At 34.3% G+C, this 19,642-nt stretch overlaps 1 protein-coding gene across 1 annotated transcript in view; it reads left to right on the top strand.

Moving 5' to 3' along the window:
• The first annotated feature begins 3,067 nt into the window (after nucleotides 1-3,067).
• The window catches only part of Octbeta2R (Octopamine beta2 receptor), a 104,536-nt gene continuing 87,961 nt past the window's right edge, over nucleotides 3,068-19,642 (top strand). Inside the window, exon 1 of the mRNA XM_066397240.1 lies at nucleotides 3,068-3,532. The gene's annotated coding sequence lies outside the window, so the exon portion shown is untranslated. The remainder of the gene's footprint in view (nucleotides 3,533-19,642) is intronic.

Consider the following 19,642-nt stretch of genomic DNA (forward strand, 5'->3'; position numbering starts at 1 on the left):
TTCTTATCTAGCTTGACTATCTACATGCCCTCCCCCCCTCATCCTCGATCTACAGTTTCTTTCTAAAATTAAATCCTGCGATTCACTCTTCCTTTAGATAAACAGGAATTCCGATATCTGCTTGAGACTGTTGTTTCTAAAGCTCCTCCGTGTTTCCTCTAATAACAGCTGCATTACTCCTTTACAAGTTACTGTGGTTTACATCGAAACAAGCGCGATCTCATCAGTAACACACCGCTGCCCTTAATTAATTTTCTTCGAAGACCTCGAGTGAGTTACACATTTCGAAATATCCAGAAAGACTTTGCAATTAGCTCACAGTTCAGCAAGACTGGCTAAACTGTTAAGAGGTGTCAGCGTAAAAGTAACAGCTGGATTATCCCGCTTAAATCGTTTGCAAAATTAAAAGCTACTGAGCATTGAAGTTACTAAAGATATTTCAAAGCAAACCCTCCATTAAATGATGTCTAAGTATATATCTAAGGTGTTCGTTTCAAAACGACCCACCCCGAATATCATTGGATTGGGGGGAAAATTTAAAATAATAAAAGCAACGTCTATTTAGATATCTAGGGAGAAGTTTAATTTGACATTAGAGAGAATTGTATCAGTCATCCCCTCGCTCTCAGCTACCCTCACTTTAATATTTCAAATGGCACCCTCCATCGAATGGCACATAATTGCAAACAAAATTCAATTTGTTATGTAACTGTACCAAGAAAACCGAAATCGATTAATGTAGTCGGGAGTTAGAAAGAAAAATGTGTACCAGTGCAAATGGCTTATTGAGATCAAATAATTAATTCTATTAAGTGCTCAAAATGTCAGCCGTTATTAGCGAGGCAATAATAAAGCCTACTTTCAAATTCTTAGCGAACATTGGACAATGTTTGTCAAGTAATACATTCTAGGAAAATTGTAACTTTCAATTCTTGAATATTTTCAAGTGGAGTTTTAAACACTTTATTTTTTAAATAACCCACTAGAAAAAAATCTAGTGGACTGAGATCTGGAGATCTTGCTGACCATTCTACTGTACCTCTTCTATTAATCAGTTTTTCCGGAAATCGTTCATTGAGCCATTCTCGAATTGCTAAGGTATAATGAGGAGGAGCCATCTTGTTAAAAATGTATATTATGTTTATCAGGCACCATTCTCATCCACTTGGTTTTTCAGAAATTGGACAATAAGAGGGTCTATCGTATTATGTAAAAGGTTTAGATAATTTTCACCAGTTAAATTTTTTTCCAGAAAGATTGACCCAATAATTTCGTTTCCATGAATTCGTGTCCATAAGTTGATTTGTTGGCAAAAATTGAATGTGACTTTCTTGAAATAGATGCGGATTTTCATTGTTCCAATATCTACAGTTATTTTTATTAACATGTCCATTCGAAAAGAAAGTTAATTTGTCACTAAAGCGAATATTTTTTACTAATTGAGGGTGATTTGCAATTCGTTGGCACATTTTTTTGCAAATGTACATCCTTCTATCATAATCGTCCTCGCTGAGTTAGTGCAACATTTACATTTTGCAAGAAAAAAACTTATTTATTATCAATGCTTTGTACACGGAACCAATTAAAATACTTCTTAGCTTAGCGACTTTCCTAATAAACAAAATTGGATTTACTGCGAAGAAGCTTAGCAGTTTAATCTGGTATCCCTCGTCCACAATTCTTGTATCTGTAGTTTTTTTCTGTTACAAATAGATCCAGTTTCTTGAAATTTACGCACTAGCTCCATCACGTACTTATGTCCCACGTTTTTATCTTCATGTTTCTTATTGAACGCTCTTGCGGTTCTGCGAGCGCATCTAATTTCAGCCCTATAAAGGAAAATTATTTCTGTTTTTTCAACTAGGATATATCCCTTTTTAAAATGACGATTTCGATGTAAAACTGACTACAAAGAGAATGGCGATTCAAATAACAAAATTCAGCTTTTCACAAAAACATCGAAAGCATGCGTTTTTGCAATATTTTATTTTGGTTTTTGTAGCAAAGGCATTTTAGGCCTGCATTAGTACACATTTTTCCTTCTAACTCTCGACTCCACTAACCGATTTTGGTTTTCTCGATACAATTACATGGCAAATTGAATTTCGCCTGCAATAATGTACCACTCGATGGGGGGTACCATTTGATATATCAAAATGAGGGTAGCTGGGAATGAAAGGGTGACTAGGACAATTCTCTCTAACGTGAAATTAAATTTCCCCCCATACATCTAAGTAGACAGTTTTTTTTTCATTTTAAATTTTCCTGCCAGTTAAGAGATATTTCAAGTGGTTCATTTTGAAATGAACACCCTGTATAACAAATAACTAGTGCTTGGAACTGAGAGAGAAAGTGAGAGGGGAATACTGGAATTTTTCCTACGAAAGACGCGACACTGAGACGTTGAAACTACATGAAAATTAGTTTAGCACGTCTTCAAGTACCTGTTGAGTATTTCGGTACCATTTCCAGGATTGGTCTACTATGGAGTGGTCAGATATTTTGCTGGATTGTTTTAATTGAACCACTTTGGCGTCTTTACCAGAAATGACATACTCCGTAATTCAAGAATAATCCTGATCAAAATCGTAGTACTTGAAGAAACAGAATTTCCAGTTCCAATGAGAACAAAGCGATCCTTTCCCCCCTGCTTTAATTATGGTCCGAATGCGTCTATGTTTTATATTTTCATCCAAGAAGTGTTCCGAAACTATCTAAAGTTCCGCATCTAAAGTTTCGCCCCACGGGCAAAAGTCTTCTCCAAGTTTCACGTGTCAACCTGATTGAGTCCTTTTCCGCGATGTTGCTAGCATCACCACCAACCTTGCATTGTCTTCTTTCCTTTAGCATACTCATCCTCGATTCAGAGTTCCTTTCTAAAACTAAATCCTGCGGCTCTTACTCTTCGCTCACACGAGCAGGAATTCCGATCTCCGCTTGCATTTGTTGTTCCTCAAGCTCCCCCATGTTTCCTCTAATAACAGCTGCATTTCTGCATTGTGAGTTCCGGCGGTTTACACCGAAACAAGCGTGATCTCATCAGTAACACACCGCTGCACTTAATTAATTTTCTTCCAAGACCCCGAGTGAGTACTACATTTCGAAATATCCAGAAAGACTTTTTAATTAGTTCGCGGTCCAGTAAAACTGGCTAAACCGTTAAGAGCCGTCTCGGTGAGCAATTAGCAGTAAATCTTAGCGTCGTCGAGCGACCTTTATCAACGTCCTGCGGGCGCGTATCACAATCAGCAGCGCCGCGTCGAGAACCGTCGACGCCGCCAGTCTCAGGACGCGCGTCGTGCCATCGGCTCATCCTGCGGTCTCTCGTCCACGTTCATGCTCTTCGTGCTGGGATCGATCCTCCCGAAATTCGCACCGATTTCGAATCCTTTCGGCGGGAGAAAATCCTGAAGAGTGACGCTCCGAAATTGTGTGAATACATTCGAGTGGGTTTGTGTCTTTGGTGGTGGAAACTGTGCAGTTTGGAGGGTAGTTTTGGAGATGGTGAGCTTGGGGTTGGAAGACAATTAAGGTTAGTAGTGTGATGTTCTTGTAGATTTATGTGAGCGACAGGGAACCATCAAACGGTAGTCGAAAGTGATGGAAGGAGACTGTCCCTCGGTCGCCCCTTGCGATTAAATTAGGAACCCCTTTCATCAACTTGAAATAAGTGCGGCAGTATAGCACGTCTATAAAATATTTGGATTTTTTAAAATTTTATTATGTATTCTCACTTTTTAATATTGAGTTTTCTCAGCGAAAATTTATGATAAATGGCTTTGGTCTGACAGTAAGATGACTTGATCGCTCTAAGAACAGGCCATGTTGTCCTGATAAAATGCATCAAAACGCCAGAAAGTATTTTAACATGAATATTTCTTTCTTTTTTTCTCCGGACTTCAGGCTAATAGAAAACATAGGGGTTGAGGGTGGACAAAAAGCGCCTCCCACTAAAATTCAATTGATGGCAGCCATTTTAGAATCATAGGTGGTAGTAACTGAAAATTATGAATCCAATTTATTGCTGGGCATTCCCAATGGACTGCAGACCTGTTTGGGGATGATTGGTCAGTGCATTGGCAAATAAAATAAGCTTGTAAATCTTCACGTATAATTAAATTTTGTTGAAATAAAAAGTAAAAAATGTATCGTAACTTTTTTGAATCGAAATACTTTCTAGGCGTACTATGGATAATGTATGAATCAAGTGACTGGGCAAAATGATACAAAAGCTTTTCTGCTATAACCACATGTAACTGAAAATGGATAATTTGTCTCTGAGTTTATGGCGACTCTTTTTATATATAACTCTATAATATAATTATATTTTGCTAGAATAGCATGCAACCGAAAATAAATATTTTTTTCTGGGTTTATGACCATGAACCAACCATGAACGGTATGAACGCAGTTAATATTGCATCAAAGATGAATAAGTATTTCAGGCAATCAATTACACATTGGCTTAAAAGAAAGAAGTTTTGCACCATAACTGACTAGATTTATATAATAGATTCTTCTAACTTCAAGTTATCTTGGTTTTAGTCAGATTTAGAAGCCCTTTGTTTACGGTTGTTGCTTTTTCCATTGTCAAATAAAGCAAAAAGGCTTCTCTGAACTACTAAAATATTTAACATGAAACCAAAAATACATTAACTTCGTTAACTTTCAACTGTATAAACGTAGTCAACATTCCATCAAAAGACTCCTGACTGTAGGCAAACAATTGTATACATCAACCTGAAGGAAAATTGTTCACCGTCATAATGGCTATTAAATATTGAATATTAATTTTGAGAAAAACCTTATCTGCGGAAATAGTCGGCCCCATGAATAATCAGTTTCCAAATAATTTTAAATTAATATAACGATCATTTTGTAATGAGATACCGATGTTCGCATAATAACCTCTAAAGCTGTCTTTGCTTTAATAATGGAAATAAAATAGTTAACAGGCAGCAAAAATGAATATTGCCTAGATGTACATAGATGACCATGAATCAAACCATGGAAGGTATAAATATAGTCAGTATTGTATATCCACAGGAAGTGGTCCTCCATTATCATTGACTAAGTTTATTTGGTGGATTTTTAAAATTTCTAATGTTATTATCTCGGTTCTGACAAGATTTTTTAAAAGCTTCGGGAAAAATCTGACTACTGATCACCAATAATCAATTTTCAACTATACACTTCTTTTTTCATTATTGAAATTTTCTCTGCTGCACTGATACTCAAATATTTAACATACAACCGAAAATAATTCAGTTTTCCTGCGGTCGACTAGAATACTAAGTCGGACCACAAGCGATATAAACGTAGTCAATATTAATTAACCATTCATATGCAAAAGAGCTGCATCATAATAACTATTCACTACGTTCCTGTCGTGGATTTTTTAAAATATTGTCAATTAATCTTCAGGATTTTAATCATATTTCTGAGAAAATTGACCTAGGGAAAATACTGTAATCTTCAAACATCTATCAAATGTCTCCGAATTCGAATTCCATTATCGAATAAGAAATACTCTGGCCAAGTTTTGCAATATCTAGAAGGGAATTTGGAAATATACGAAATTTGCAAACTGTCTTTTTTTTTGGGCAAATACTGCAATTTTGGCCATTGCGCAAGTATGTGGTGAAAATTGTTGTATTGGTTTATACCAAAAAATCAGAGGAACATCAAGTTTCAACCTGTATCCACCAAAAGAATAACTTATTTATAGGTAGTTATTTCTGAATTTCTAATCGAGGTTGCAGTGATTCTTCTGCCCGTAACTTTCACATAATCACATTGATATATTGCAACGTATCTTTTGGTTAAGCAATGGTTCACTATCAAGGTCGAAGTTTGAATAATTTTTAAATAATCAGAAACTGATGGTAATTGAACTTTTAATTAACCTTTTACATTGGATCTTGAATAGTATAACGTCAGGTGGATAATAGTAACGTGAAATAATTAAAATTAAAACTTGTAAATTCCGTGTTAATTTTAGAAAATAACCTGAACTAACTGTTCAATGATTACATTATAAAATTGATTGGTTTGTGGTATGAAATTTATTTCAGTCGAATTTTTGTTTTTGACCTGTAGATATTAAAACCCATTTTTCCAGAATCGATCGTCTTCAAATATTAAATAACCAAGCAAACCTTTTCTGTCGATATCGAATCAATTATGCATAATATGGCTTTAAGCAGGATTTAACTGTTTACATTATTGAACTTTTTTTTGCTAAGTAGATCTGAATAGCTAGAGAAATATTGGACCGGAGAAAATAATATGAGCAAAAATGGTATGTAAAGATTCCAATCGAGTGATAATTTCACCAGAAACCGAACTACGATTTTTTAAGCTCGGAGATGCAATTTTTAAGTTTTAAAAATCGTACAGTAAAATTAACCGTTTTTGGAGATGTAAAGAGCGAAGTCTCAAGTACATATTTGAGTTCCAAACGTTATGAGTACAAAAAGCGAGAGCAGGAATCGCAGAGGAGCTTTCAAGAGCAAAATTTGAAAATTCAAAATCAGTGGCCATCTAATAATGAACACATTTTTGTGTAGAAAAACATGCATACTATAACAATCTCAGTTTAATCGTTTCTTGAAATTAAATGAAGAGGCCATCTCTGGTAAAGACAGCGATTCCCACAAAATTTGGGGGTATCCTAAGAGAAATTTAAGTATCTTTAGAAATACGCGAGGAATAACTGGATTGAAACAGCTCAATTTAGCGAACCAACGAAGACGATTAGAATAGACCTAAGAAGAATATTGTTTGATTTGTCATTGTCTCGTCAGGTTACTAATGACGATCTTGAAGTTCCATTAATAATTACTATCAAAATTCAAAGCTACGAGATCTACCGAGATGACATCAAGACTAAATAGAACAATCTTAAAACAATTAATTAAATTCAATAAAGTCTGCTAAATTAAGGAGACAAAGATCCTAGTTTGCAAATACAAACCGATAAAACACATGTTTACTATGTCGAAGTATCATATAGTAAAAACTGTCTACACTGGTTCTTTAACGCTCATTTGCTATTATCAAAATAAACAAACTGATTAAAATCTATTTGCTGAGTAGTTACTACCGAAAAGTGATGAAGTGGATGCTAACGCGATGTTTACGCTTCTTGAATGATGCAGTTTTGATTTAGAGCTGAAGTTCGCGGCAGCAATTGTTTATTTCAGCTTTTCAAATTAAGCAATAATTGTTATTTGGGAATGGTTGAAGTGAAGACAACATACGCACTAAACATCATTATAAAGTTTCCATTATCATGGAAAAAACAAAAATTAACAAGTTCCACTATCTTGTATAACATGCGACTAAGTTTTTATATTACCATTATGGGTTTTGTATGTTAAATCGTTCAAGGAAAAGTTATAAACTATTGTTTTATTGCTGACATAATCGGAGAGCTGGTATTTCTACATACGCCTAGGAACGGAAAAAATAATGTGACGACCTGTAATTTTATGTAAATTTTAGAATTCATGCTTTTAAGAGCATAGTGCACTAAAAACAGTCAAGACGGCACATCTTAGTAAATCTAAGAGCTTGTTATTAGAATTTTCATTATTACTGAGTCTGTTGGCTGCATCTTGGATCACCGGACTGCAATTTATTTTTATTGTTCTGCGCTTGTTCTTTGACGTTATCTCGCTTTTCTGCTAACTTAATTTTTTTCGCCGATTTTCGCGATAAGAAAGTAATAATTGATTAGTGAATGGTTATTTCCTAAATTCATGAGGTCTGGTTACGACAAAAAAAAAGTTGAAGTGGCACGAGTAATAAAATGATTAAAATAAACCTGAATTGACTTTATTTAATGTAACGTTGTACCTTTGAAAATATATCTTCCAAGATGCAGCCATAGTTTTGGTTCTCCAGTACGATCAACAGCTCTTTTTAATACGGACCTGACTATTTGTTAACCGCGTATTACATTTCACGATTTGAGACGTTTTAATCAAAAAATAGATGAGTCATGAGGCAAAATACCTATTAAAACAGGTCCGACCTAGTTAACTCTCTGAACTTTCTATGTTCTCATATCGTTTTATTCTCCAATTTTACAAAAAAAAATATTGAAGCATACACTAATTAAGGTACTTTATTTGAGAGTTTTCAGGTGATTCGCCTGGGAGTTCATTCTTCTACTCAGTTTTTTGTTGAAATAATACTACATTTGGTATTAAAATCAGATAAAACAGATAAATATAAATATTGTGAGGTGACCAAAAATGATTACCTGAAAGTAATTTTTTGGTACACAGAGTGGTTGAACGAGGCATGCCGATAAAAAGAGAACTTTTTTCCTGGGAATCCTCCCGGGCATGGAGGACAGCCCGCCCGGCAAATACTTCCTGAGAGTGTCGTCTTAAGCACAGAGAGACCTTCGTACAGAACAGAGGTGGGATAAGGGTGATTTGGGGAGTGAAAAGGGCCCCCAAGGGTGTAGCCCCACGCGACTTCGACCTCCCCTTTTTAGCTACTAGATAGCTCACTATTACCAACAGTTAATTTAATTTTTTCATCTCTGATTTGCTCTTTTTAGAGAATTTCGCGTTATTGTTTCAATATCCTCACTGATCCAAACTATTTTGTTATTTTTAGTTTAATTACAAATATTTAAATATTTGAAAGGATCGGAAAATACCAGATGACTTATCGGTCTTTGTCAAATCAAACCGAAATGTATTACAGGAATAAATTACTATTTTTGAGGTTTACATGTTTGGATGGCTTAAAATGAAATATTTCCGATTGGTCAAAGTTGAATCCAGATAAAATTCCCGAGTTAATCAATAATCCAGTCCTGAAAGTACTGTTTGCTCCATACTCTGAATTTATTTTATTAGTGATAAATTCCGAAGCGCTGAATTAAAACCGTATTGTTTGATTTAATGTGCGTTCAATCTGCACTGCACACATGGCTAAATTACCGGAAAAAAAATTAAATATGTATTATGTTGTGAATGCGATATTGAAATCTGGCTTTTGTGCTCATTCTACGGTAGAGGCACTATAAAAAGAAACTTTATAATGATATTCGCTGCTTTAATGAAATATGCCAAACGTTTCATTTTTAAAAGTGCCGCTTAAGAGGTTTCCTGCGAAATTTCAACATGTTTATTTTGTTTTTGATGCCTGACAACAAGCAAAATATTGTCTGCTCTTTAAGCTTGGCGCTTTCGAAATTTAAAATTTAAAAATCCTCCCTTTCCAGAAAGCTTAGTTCCCAGCAAAAACGTGAAAGTCGTGTATTGCTGTCGCTTCAATACGTTTGTTTCACCCTATTGAGGGCAAATATTGCTTTTTCCAACGTAAGGCGACGGATGTTTGCTGTAATGGTACAAAGGTCAAAAAGCTGGAAATTTTTACTAAACTGTTTGTTCTCACCTAGTGTCGCTTCTTTGCTGTTTTGAGAGAGTTTTCTGTTGAAAGAAGCAAAAATAAAAACGTCAGTTTTCGAGACGTATTATGAAAACTAAATAACATTATTCCTGAAATTATATATACGGGGACATGGGCATATATTACAACAAAAATAAATGAAAAACAAGATAAAATTGCGGAAGTGGCATTTTTCGCTATTTTTTTTTTCAACGAAAGCTAAATTATAGCCAATTTTCATTTGCATATCTACGGGTATAATAATGTGCATTATTGTGTTCGAGTTGTGCAAATTGAGACAAGTTTAGTATTATTGTCGCGTTATTATTTAATGTCTTTAGATTATCAACTATTCTTTATGTTACATGATACCGTACCTAATTACGCATTTGCTCGGAAGACAAGTGTTGTTGCTTAAAGGTTGCTTTAGATGTTCTTAGAATTTTGGTTTTTGGATGTTGTATTGACTTTTGACATTTGAAAGAGCCATAGTTAATTTAAAAACATGTATTACCACATATGTTACTAGCGATTTTAACAGTGGCGGGTGTACAGTCGGGCAGATTGGTACTCAGCACCCACACGGAGTTGCTCGGCATCTTGGCGGACTTACCGATGGGAAACGGGGAAAAAGAAGAAATGGGAGAAAAGATTTTTAAGAATTTCTGGGTTTAGAAATAACGTTATACGTCGATAATTTACTGTATGTACACTTGATATTATAATTCTTGAACCTGATCTGAAAATCATCCATTTTAAAATAGTAAAAGCAACATACATGACCGTGGATGAAACACTTAAAATTGGAATGAGACTAAACTGTCCCTATCACTTGAAAAACGTTCGTATTTAAAACGACTGTGATTATTAGCACAGATTAACTCTTCATCGCATTTTGTGACCTAGATCCACATAGCTCTATTGATTAAAAAAAAAAGAATAGTAAAAGCAATGGAGAAAGGGACGCAATTTCAAGAGAGTCAAAAAAAGACTGAACACTAATTTAAAGTAAGAACAGTTTAAAAATATTGCGATACTCCATTGACGGGTTGCAAATTTTTTTGAGCTCTCAGAGCAGAGGCGAACGTATAAATTTACTTTGCACTGAGATCCCCTATCCCTTGATTTGCGTCCAAGTGTGGAGTTAAAATTAAAATTTTTAACTCCACAGTTGCATACGAAATTACACGAAAGTTTTGCATGTTCTCATAACGTTTCATTTCCAGTTCCGAATTTATGTTTAACACTGCTAAACTGTTTTCAGAACGTTTATTATCCCCTTTCTAAATGGAACATTGTTCTTCACGCTATGATATCACAACTGAAAATCTGCGGACCCTCCATATCGTAAATAAGGCATAGGAGTTAACCAACTGGAAAGATAATGTAGATCCAGAGCCCATAAGAAATTGGGGATATTGTCCGGAATAACTCTGCTTTGGCCGAGTCGGCACGAAAAAGCCCTCCATTTCGAGGACAAAGGGAGGGAAAAGTTCGTAAAAACTCGGCTTAGATAAGTTTCTTTCGATTTTATTGCTGGCAAATAAACGTAAATTTCTGCCTCCCAAATCATTTTTTCGTAAACCAATTCTGGATAAATACGTTTGAAAAATTCCCGACGATTACTCCATAAATTGCTCAAAATGTTTTGAAATTTTCCACCTGTCTGGAATATAAATCGGATTGCGTGAATTGAGTTAATCAAATCCTCAGTGGAAATATGAACAGCAACTTTCTGTCTGCTTTACTTTGTATGATCAGCCACTTCCGCCTCAACATATCTCTGAGGAGCTGCTTAGTTCATTTTTTTTATAGAGTCTTTGAGAGTTATTCTTCTTAATCAGGTGATTTGTTGAGAAATCGTAAGTAATTTAGTCGCTTTTAAATACAGTTAATTTCGCAATCCGTTTAATGGAGAAACTAAAAAAAGGAAATTGATCACAAACTTTGAAAGGGATACTCTAAGCGCAAGCGGATTCATTAGGTGCGAGTAATGTTTTTATTATCGGAGAAATTGAAACGTCTTTGTGTAGCCTTTGATTGGCGATTTCCGTTTAATGTTGTAAAAAGCTAATACTTGGGCTAAAAAGTAGGGCATCTTAGTTATTGTGTTAGTAATCCTAAAACACCTCCTTAAAACCATTTGCATATTTCAACTCAAACCGCAGCTTCTTAGCTGAATTTAGTCATCCAGCACTACGTTTTCCCTTAGTGGCTTTTGTTATTTGAGTAGGTAGAAAAGCAAATTACGACAATAACAGTCTCTCATTCTGTTGACTTTAATTTCCCTCAACTAGTCATAGTTTCATCTGTATTATTCTGTACGTTCTGTGCTATGCCTATTAGCTAACTTTCCTAAGCCTTTGACTCTTGACATTTCCAGCTGGACAGGTCATTTCACGCCACTCTAAATATCCCCCTTGACAGGGCAAACTGGTCGAATTAGACACTTAATTTCCGAAACGTTGGAGTGTTTATTGTCCAAAAATAAACACCCAAACATCCAGGGGAATCGAGGAGTAAAAACTATGTCACATTTTCGAGAGGTGCCAAAGTCACATTGGATATTTATAAGAACTTGGCAAACGAATCGGGGTCTTTTTATAAAACGATATTTATATCGGCGGTGGTTTCTTATTAGTTTAAATTTTCTGGTTATTTTCGTAGGATTTCGCTAAAATTTTTGTCAACAAGGCGCCCGGATGGCATAATGATCCGTGATTTGTATCGGGAATTTTTCAGAATTGTTGCCAAACAAAAATGATATTAAGAATAGTAAAAGTGACTCGGTTATTTATTTGTCGCCACGAGGTTTTTTATCCAATAAAATCAAGCTTCAGTATATTTACACAGGGGACAAAGGACATGATCTTTGAAGACACTTATTATTCCGCAAATATCGGCAAAAAAGTAATCGATATTCAAGACTGCAATTTAGCCTCTAGTTGTTGAAATCCTATACTCAACCATAAGTTATCCAAATTAATAATAAACAGTTTTTCTAGCGGCGTCTAAAGACAAACGGATTGATTTCCTATGTACCTAGCAGTAGACTATTAATTTGGGGAACTCGAGAGAAATGCATACGTAGCAGTTATGATTATATATTTTTCTTCTTAGAGTTAGTTCTATATATAAATTTAGTCTGAAGATTTGTCGTCCACAAGACGTGCACGATTCTTGGTCCTCTCTAATTTCTTTCTTTTTGGATAATAAAGTTATTTCATTCTAAGTTGTACCTCTTATTATCTCCCAACTCCAACACTAGTAACCCATTCAAATTTTCGTTAGATTCGGGCTTTGATGTCTTCGAACGGTTTTAGTACCCATTTCTGCAAATTGGAGATAAACGGGTCAGGATTATCCCATCTTCTGCGGTTATGTGGAAAAATTGAAGGTTTATGTACTTGGTAATGAACTGCTTATCCAGGTTATTTTGTGAATAAGTTGAAAATGCGAAATGGTGCCTTGGATCATCCGGAAAATGACGATTTCCAGCTGACCAGCTCCCTTTCGAAAGGTCCCGTTGAATGGAGAGTTACATGCTATTTAGGACTGCATTACCAGGACTCTCAGTTTTGATCAAATTTGTGAAATTATCCATATTTTGTGAATATCTCCTCTGTAACCAATATCAATCCGGAAAAAAGTACTTTCCAGCTGAGTAATCTTTTTGAAGCGATCTCGTTGAATAGGTTATTTTATTATTACTTTGACTGACTTGAGAATGCCGGGTCAGGACTTTCAGTTAAAAATAAATTGAAATTTTTCATATTTCGCTAATAGGTCGCATCGAAATGATTTCGACTGGACTTCAGGACATCAAAAAGCTTTCAATGCCCATCAGATATCAGTCCCCATCTGTTGGCTCATTTTGATCCACGGCAGCAGCTTTTAGTGGTTGTTGATGCATGACAAACAAGCCGTAACGTTGGCTGACGCCTTTATGATTTATTTATTTATTTTATGATAGTTATGATAGTTTGTGGAGCCAACGAATATTGTGTGAGTCCAATTTTTGCTCTGGGAATTCATTAGTTTTGATTTCTCTATGCTATATATAGAATGAATCTAAAACTGGCACTGTAGAGTGAGTTCATTCAAAACCAATAAAAATCGTTTCAAAAAACTCAATAATTTTTGTTTTTGCATGTTTGTGTCAAGAATGAACTATTTCTTCGAATTTGATGTTATCGTTGATTTCTTGCACCTGGAAACCATGGAACTCATCTTCCTGATTTCTATAACAATTCATACCTCACTAGTATCGACTACAACATGTTTTTGCTTAATAATCATTATTGTTCCCATGATGAAGAATCTTTACGACGGTCATTTGTTGCTGGACATCAAAGGACACCAAAATGCACTAACGATCTAATGTCGCATCTCCAGCTCATCCCATAAATCTCCATTTTCTTTCCAAGACGACGATCTCGGTTTAATTTTGGAAAGGGCCGAATTTGGTCCGCCATTAGCGGACATTCCTCCTCAATTTATCCCCAAAAATATTACTCTCTTCGGGAAGGGACTTATGAAACTCCAAGCTACATTTAACGATGTATATTTGGCCAAAGTGTCTTCCGTATGTGGCCTTTCTTTTTCTAGATTTTTTGTGCCAGAAAGAGAAAGATTTACAGAGCTATTTAGAATCAGTGAAGTTGAATCAAGTTATTGCTGAGACTGTGAGTTCCAATTCTCCGAAACAATCTTCGTCAATTATTGGGACAGGAGTAAGTAGGTAAGTATGCACTCGAGATTTAATTCGATTCTACCTCTCAGGTGCATAATTTAAATCAAACAAGGGAGTGGCAGGAAATAGAACGGCAGCTGTCTCTATTATCTCCACTTCTACATGTTTGCTCTGAATATAGCGGCTCTATCTCTGGTACGCTCAGTTTCTATAACGGAATAAGAGCGTGTTCCGGGGGGAGCATATATCATAATAATTCTCTGATTATTCGTGCTTTGTGATAACTCTAAACATTTCTGTTGGTCGTAAAACACATTTTACGTATAAATTAATTTTTAATTGTGTTTAAGTACGAGCAAAAAATTGCCGCTGTGCGCTCGAAATTCTTTAGCGAATCGCAAATATTTGAAGTATTTTTAAAATAGGATAATGTCTAGTCCAAAACATAGGCTCATATTAATTCTGTCGAGTTTATTAGGTTTAACAACCTTGATTGGAAATTATTTCGAATTTTTGCCTCATCCTAGAGGTAAAGAAATTTAGTTCACCAATTCTGGAAATAAGTTTAATATCCAAAACATTCCAGATCAACACGATTATATGCACATACATCGAGCTTTTAGAGCAAAAGTTATTAATACTAGAACTGATTATCATAACACAGACAGCTCATGTTCATTGTATCGTCGAATCGATGTCTATAACTATATGCAACTTCATAATAAATACGCAAGTTCCATTATATCAGCGATAATAATTGTCGTTCTATTCAACACCTCTCCTCATAATTATTAATTAATATATACACTGAACATGTTTAAACTACATTACACTCATTAATGACATCTTGCTGTTGTAAATTTAACTTTGATAATGATAAATGAAAGGCGACAATCGTGTAATTTTGGTTGTAATTGAACCACGTTTATTCTAGAAGCAAGGGGGATTTCAGGGTAATTTTGGGAAAGTGAAGAGGGTTATAATATATGGTTTGCAGTCGAGTGACTGTTAACACGTTTGATTAAAGTATATAAAACCGATCATTAATGATCCACTTTAAAACTCATTTTTTCAATTGTTTTATTTTCATGCGCGATTTTCTAATACGCAGACAAGTACACATGAAACCATTTTTTGTCAATTGTCTTTCATGTCATAGGTTTGTCATTGTCATCAGTAGTTCCATAAGTGGCGAGCTGCAACCGTGCGAAAACTTTTCTTTCAGAATGTAATTGTGGTTTATTTTTTACTAACTGTTGTAGCCAACATGTATTCATATTAATAAGCGATTAATCATCCCACCATTGTGGTTAAGTTTTGCTATGTTGGCGAATACACGTATCATTATATTTTTTATGTGTAAGAGAATAGTGTATGAGAAATCTTAATTGGCTAAATTTATACTTGTTATGACATCGAAATTATGGTTTAAATTTTAATTAATACATAGCAGTATTTGGGTAAAAATTTCAATATTGCCTTGATGCTTCACGCAATAATTTTAATTTATGTTTCTAAATTCCATATATTAATTACTCATTAATATGGATATATTGTGTTGTATGTAAACATCCGTGAATTTTATTTGACCATTTATCGATAAATAGGGGAAAAATATTGTTTTTTGCAACATTAGTTATGAAGGAAGCTGTTGGTTTTGTTTTAGTTCACTGAGTATAAGTCTCATTCAGACTCTAGCATATTCCATTTAACATGAAATCGGAAAAATAATAGTAAAGTTTAAAGAAATGATCATTCGATTTGGAACTTTTTGTAAAAAAACCATTTAACGTAAGTTTTGAAATACGAAATTCTTAAAAAGTCGTCAAAAATTTTTGAGAAATTTTTGTTCGTCGCAGAAAAAGGAACTTCGACACTCTGCATTTCAGAAATGAAGATATTCCGTACGTATATTTGTGGGACAATTTTTCTTATTTTGGCCCAAGGAATATTCCCTTAACGTTGTGCCGCATGCTTGCGATTCTCCTGTTCATACTTCCGCGCCGCGTTTGCGTAACATGAAACGTATCTGTAATGGTGGAAAGCTTTAAGAATCGAGATGATAAGAAATAGTTTTAAGCCAACCTGCTTCCTGAGATATCGAGAAGCTCAAAAGCTGGAAAACGGATGTGTGGAAAAGTGTCGCAACTAAAATGCTGTATTTTGCTCTAATCGACTGATTTTGAGAGGAATTGCGGAAAATACAGCATTACAAAATAACGGCCAAATATAGGGAATTCACAAAATTTTTTGATGTGAGGGTGATTAAATGTCCCTATCTTAAGAGTCATGAAATTGTGGAACTTTTGTATGGAGACATGTAAACGGTGGTAATATTGAACACTTACTAATATGGGGGAAAAAACTTATTAATACGTATTATGAAAATACAATAGGCAATCTATTGAATTTCAACTTTCAGATGAAGAAAATCTTACATTGGATCTTTCTAAGGCATGCCAAAAGGAAATCGTGGAAAATTGTCTTGGGATTTAGTCACCATGCTGGAATTTGAAAGCTGCTTAATTGAGGTATCCCTAAGCAACAAATCCAATTGCCAGTAGTTCAACTCCAGTAGTTCAATTATTAACAATAACAAACACAGCTAAACATTTAACAATAAAAATTCCCATGTGTCTCGAGTCCTTGGGGCTTGGAGTAGACCGCATCATGTACACAATAGATTTCGTTTTCATTATTAACCGCAAACCGTATTACGTTAAACCAACAAACTAAACTAATAAACAAATACTAAAAGGTTATTAACTGTTTGTCCAAATAACAATATTTTGGCAGAAACTCAGGCTACATGTGTGTATTAACACCTTAAATGTCGCATTTATGGTCCGTAAAAGGTCCGATACAATTACCCCAAGTCTCTATGGAACAATGGGGTAATGAAAGCATACATTTAGTCAGTTTTTCGTAATACTGACTGAACAATTCCCCATTAATTTCCCATTTTTATGGAGATTTTTGATTTTGAATCGGTAATTGAAAATAAACGGCTTTTATTTTTTGATTACCAGCGTTGTTTACGATAACACCGCGAGTTTGAATAGGATCGTTTCGATATAATTGTTGTTTTGCTTGCCGGAATAATTTATGGCTTTTAAGTGCACACGTCAACGAGGAAAAAGAGATTATTTCGAATACAGTTGGAATCACCTGTAAAAAACCATACGGTTTAGTTCAACAGAACAAAACCATTTGGAAATCTACGTCAATGCAGTATACGCGGTCTATTATTTTTTAGAAGTGAGGCTACAGTGATGACCTGGGACAATCGAGCGGATTACGTTGTATATGTATTTCCGAGGATAATTTACAACGAATGCAACAATAAAATAAAAATAACAATTTTTCGTGACCTTAACTAATACCTACATCCGGGATGTCTCGTTTTACGTAATTATTTCTCATGTGAATGAGACGCGATTGTTTTCATTTTCATGCTGCGTTTTTTTTTCGCTTTATGTGAATCTATTCTTGGATCAAAGAGTGAATTGAACGAAATAATTTTCTTTGTCATTGCAAGTGTCATTGCATGAAATAAAATTTCCAGGTCTGGGTTGTACAGTTCCGGGTAATTCAGTTTATCAGTTCGGGCAAAAATTGGCAGGAAAAAAGAGATATTCACGGCAATTAGAAAATTAAAAATGATGATTACCTGACAAATATTAAAAAAACTCAGATGAGCTTCTTGGGCAACAATTTTCTGTTAAAACAGAAAATCTTTGCTTCAATGTAGCATATTGAAGTTTTGTTTATTTGAATCCTTAATTTTTTGGATGATCGCATAGTTGACATTCAACAGTAATAATTAATAATTAATTCCTTAAATAGCATATCTTTGAATGGATGAGGGTGTAGAGTCGAGAAATTATTTTTATAAGGCTTGTCTAAATTCTTCAATAAAAATCACAACTCGCCGGATATTAGACTTTCAGAATGTGTGATGAATTTATCGTTGAAACTCTGTGTTGGTTAATTTTTAGAGCTGTTTTGAGCCAAAAACTGCCTTTTAACGCCATTCTATGTTCATAAAAATATGGGATAGTTTCGTAACCAAAAATTTCCTCTTGAACCTTATTAGATATCCATGGAGAAGTTATTTAGATATTTTTGATTCGCAAATATTTTTGAGATTCTGAAAGCGCTTTTTCCATTATAAACTGCTATATACTATAGTTCATTATCCGTGTCATTCATAAAAGCCTACTTTTTAGTGACTAAAAAAACTATATAATAGAAATTGTGGTAAATCGCTGATTGATTGTAACCAAAAAAAAAAACGAAGAAGGAGTACTCTTGTGTGTTTTTTTTATCGTATCCGAATAAAAGAAGGACATTGTTCAAATTCCCCGAAGAATTTTTCATCTACAGTATGTCCACAGATAGAGGGCCCAAGAGGACAAATGGACAATAAATGTCGTTTTTCGACAAAAGATCGTTCTTGATAAAAGTCTCTGCTTCTCGAAAAAATACGATTTAGGAAGATGACTTTTAACTTTTTTATACAGGGTCCAAAAAGTACGGACACATGAAATACTATCAAGAATAAACTAGCTTTATTTCTCATTTTGGAGCAAAATGGTAATTAAAAAACAGATTTCCAATCCTATCCAAAGTTTAGATACAAAATTTCACTATTCCAAAATAGTTTATAAGTAATTAAAAATAAAAGCTAGTAGATATTACTTATTTATATTATTTATTTATATTACCCTGTATAAAAAAGTTCAAAAGTATCTTCGTAAATCGTATTTTTTCGAGAAGCAGAAACTTTTATCAAGAATGACTTTTTGTCGAAAAACGACATTTTTTGTCCATTTGTCCTCTTGGGCCCTCTATTTGTGGACATACTGTATATGTATATCATGACTCCAAAATATTAAGTTGTTTAATAATTTAAAAAGGTCGGAATAAGAATCCCATAAGAAAGTTAAAATAAAAAAGCATTTTAATTCTTCAATTATTATGTAACCTATAAGACCATTTATACACTTTTTTGAATACATGTATCACGATATCCAGTAAATTGAAAAATGTACTAATTTTAAATACATATTTAAAATAAACAATTGACTTAAACGAACTTATCAATTTAGAAAAAATTAAATATGTTGGTTAAACGATTGTTGAGGATGAAAAAATCACACGAGGCTGGTTAATGGAACATAAGTTCAATTTCCACGAATATAATGTAGCAATTTGTTTTGATGGAATAAACAGGTCCGCTATTTTGTCGTTTAATCAGTGATACTTTTCATGATTAGATTCCGCATTACGAGTCCGGAAAATAGCATTTTTTCATACGTTTGCGGGAAAGGTGTTTTTTCAATATAGTTAACTAATTGGGAAAAATATATTTTCATTGTTGGGTATGGTAAAACTGGTTTAACGGGCTTTAATCATGAGGGATATTCAAAATCGAAAATAGAAGCATCATTTAGTTAATTCATTATTTCAGAAAATGAAAACTAACAAAAAAAATATAAAGAGATATTTCAGCGTTAAATTAAGCTATTTCCT

Source organism: Euwallacea similis, chromosome 14, assembly GCF_039881205.1.
Source record: "Euwallacea similis isolate ESF13 chromosome 14, ESF131.1, whole genome shotgun sequence".
NCBI lineage: Eukaryota > Metazoa > Arthropoda > Insecta > Coleoptera > Curculionidae > Euwallacea > Euwallacea similis.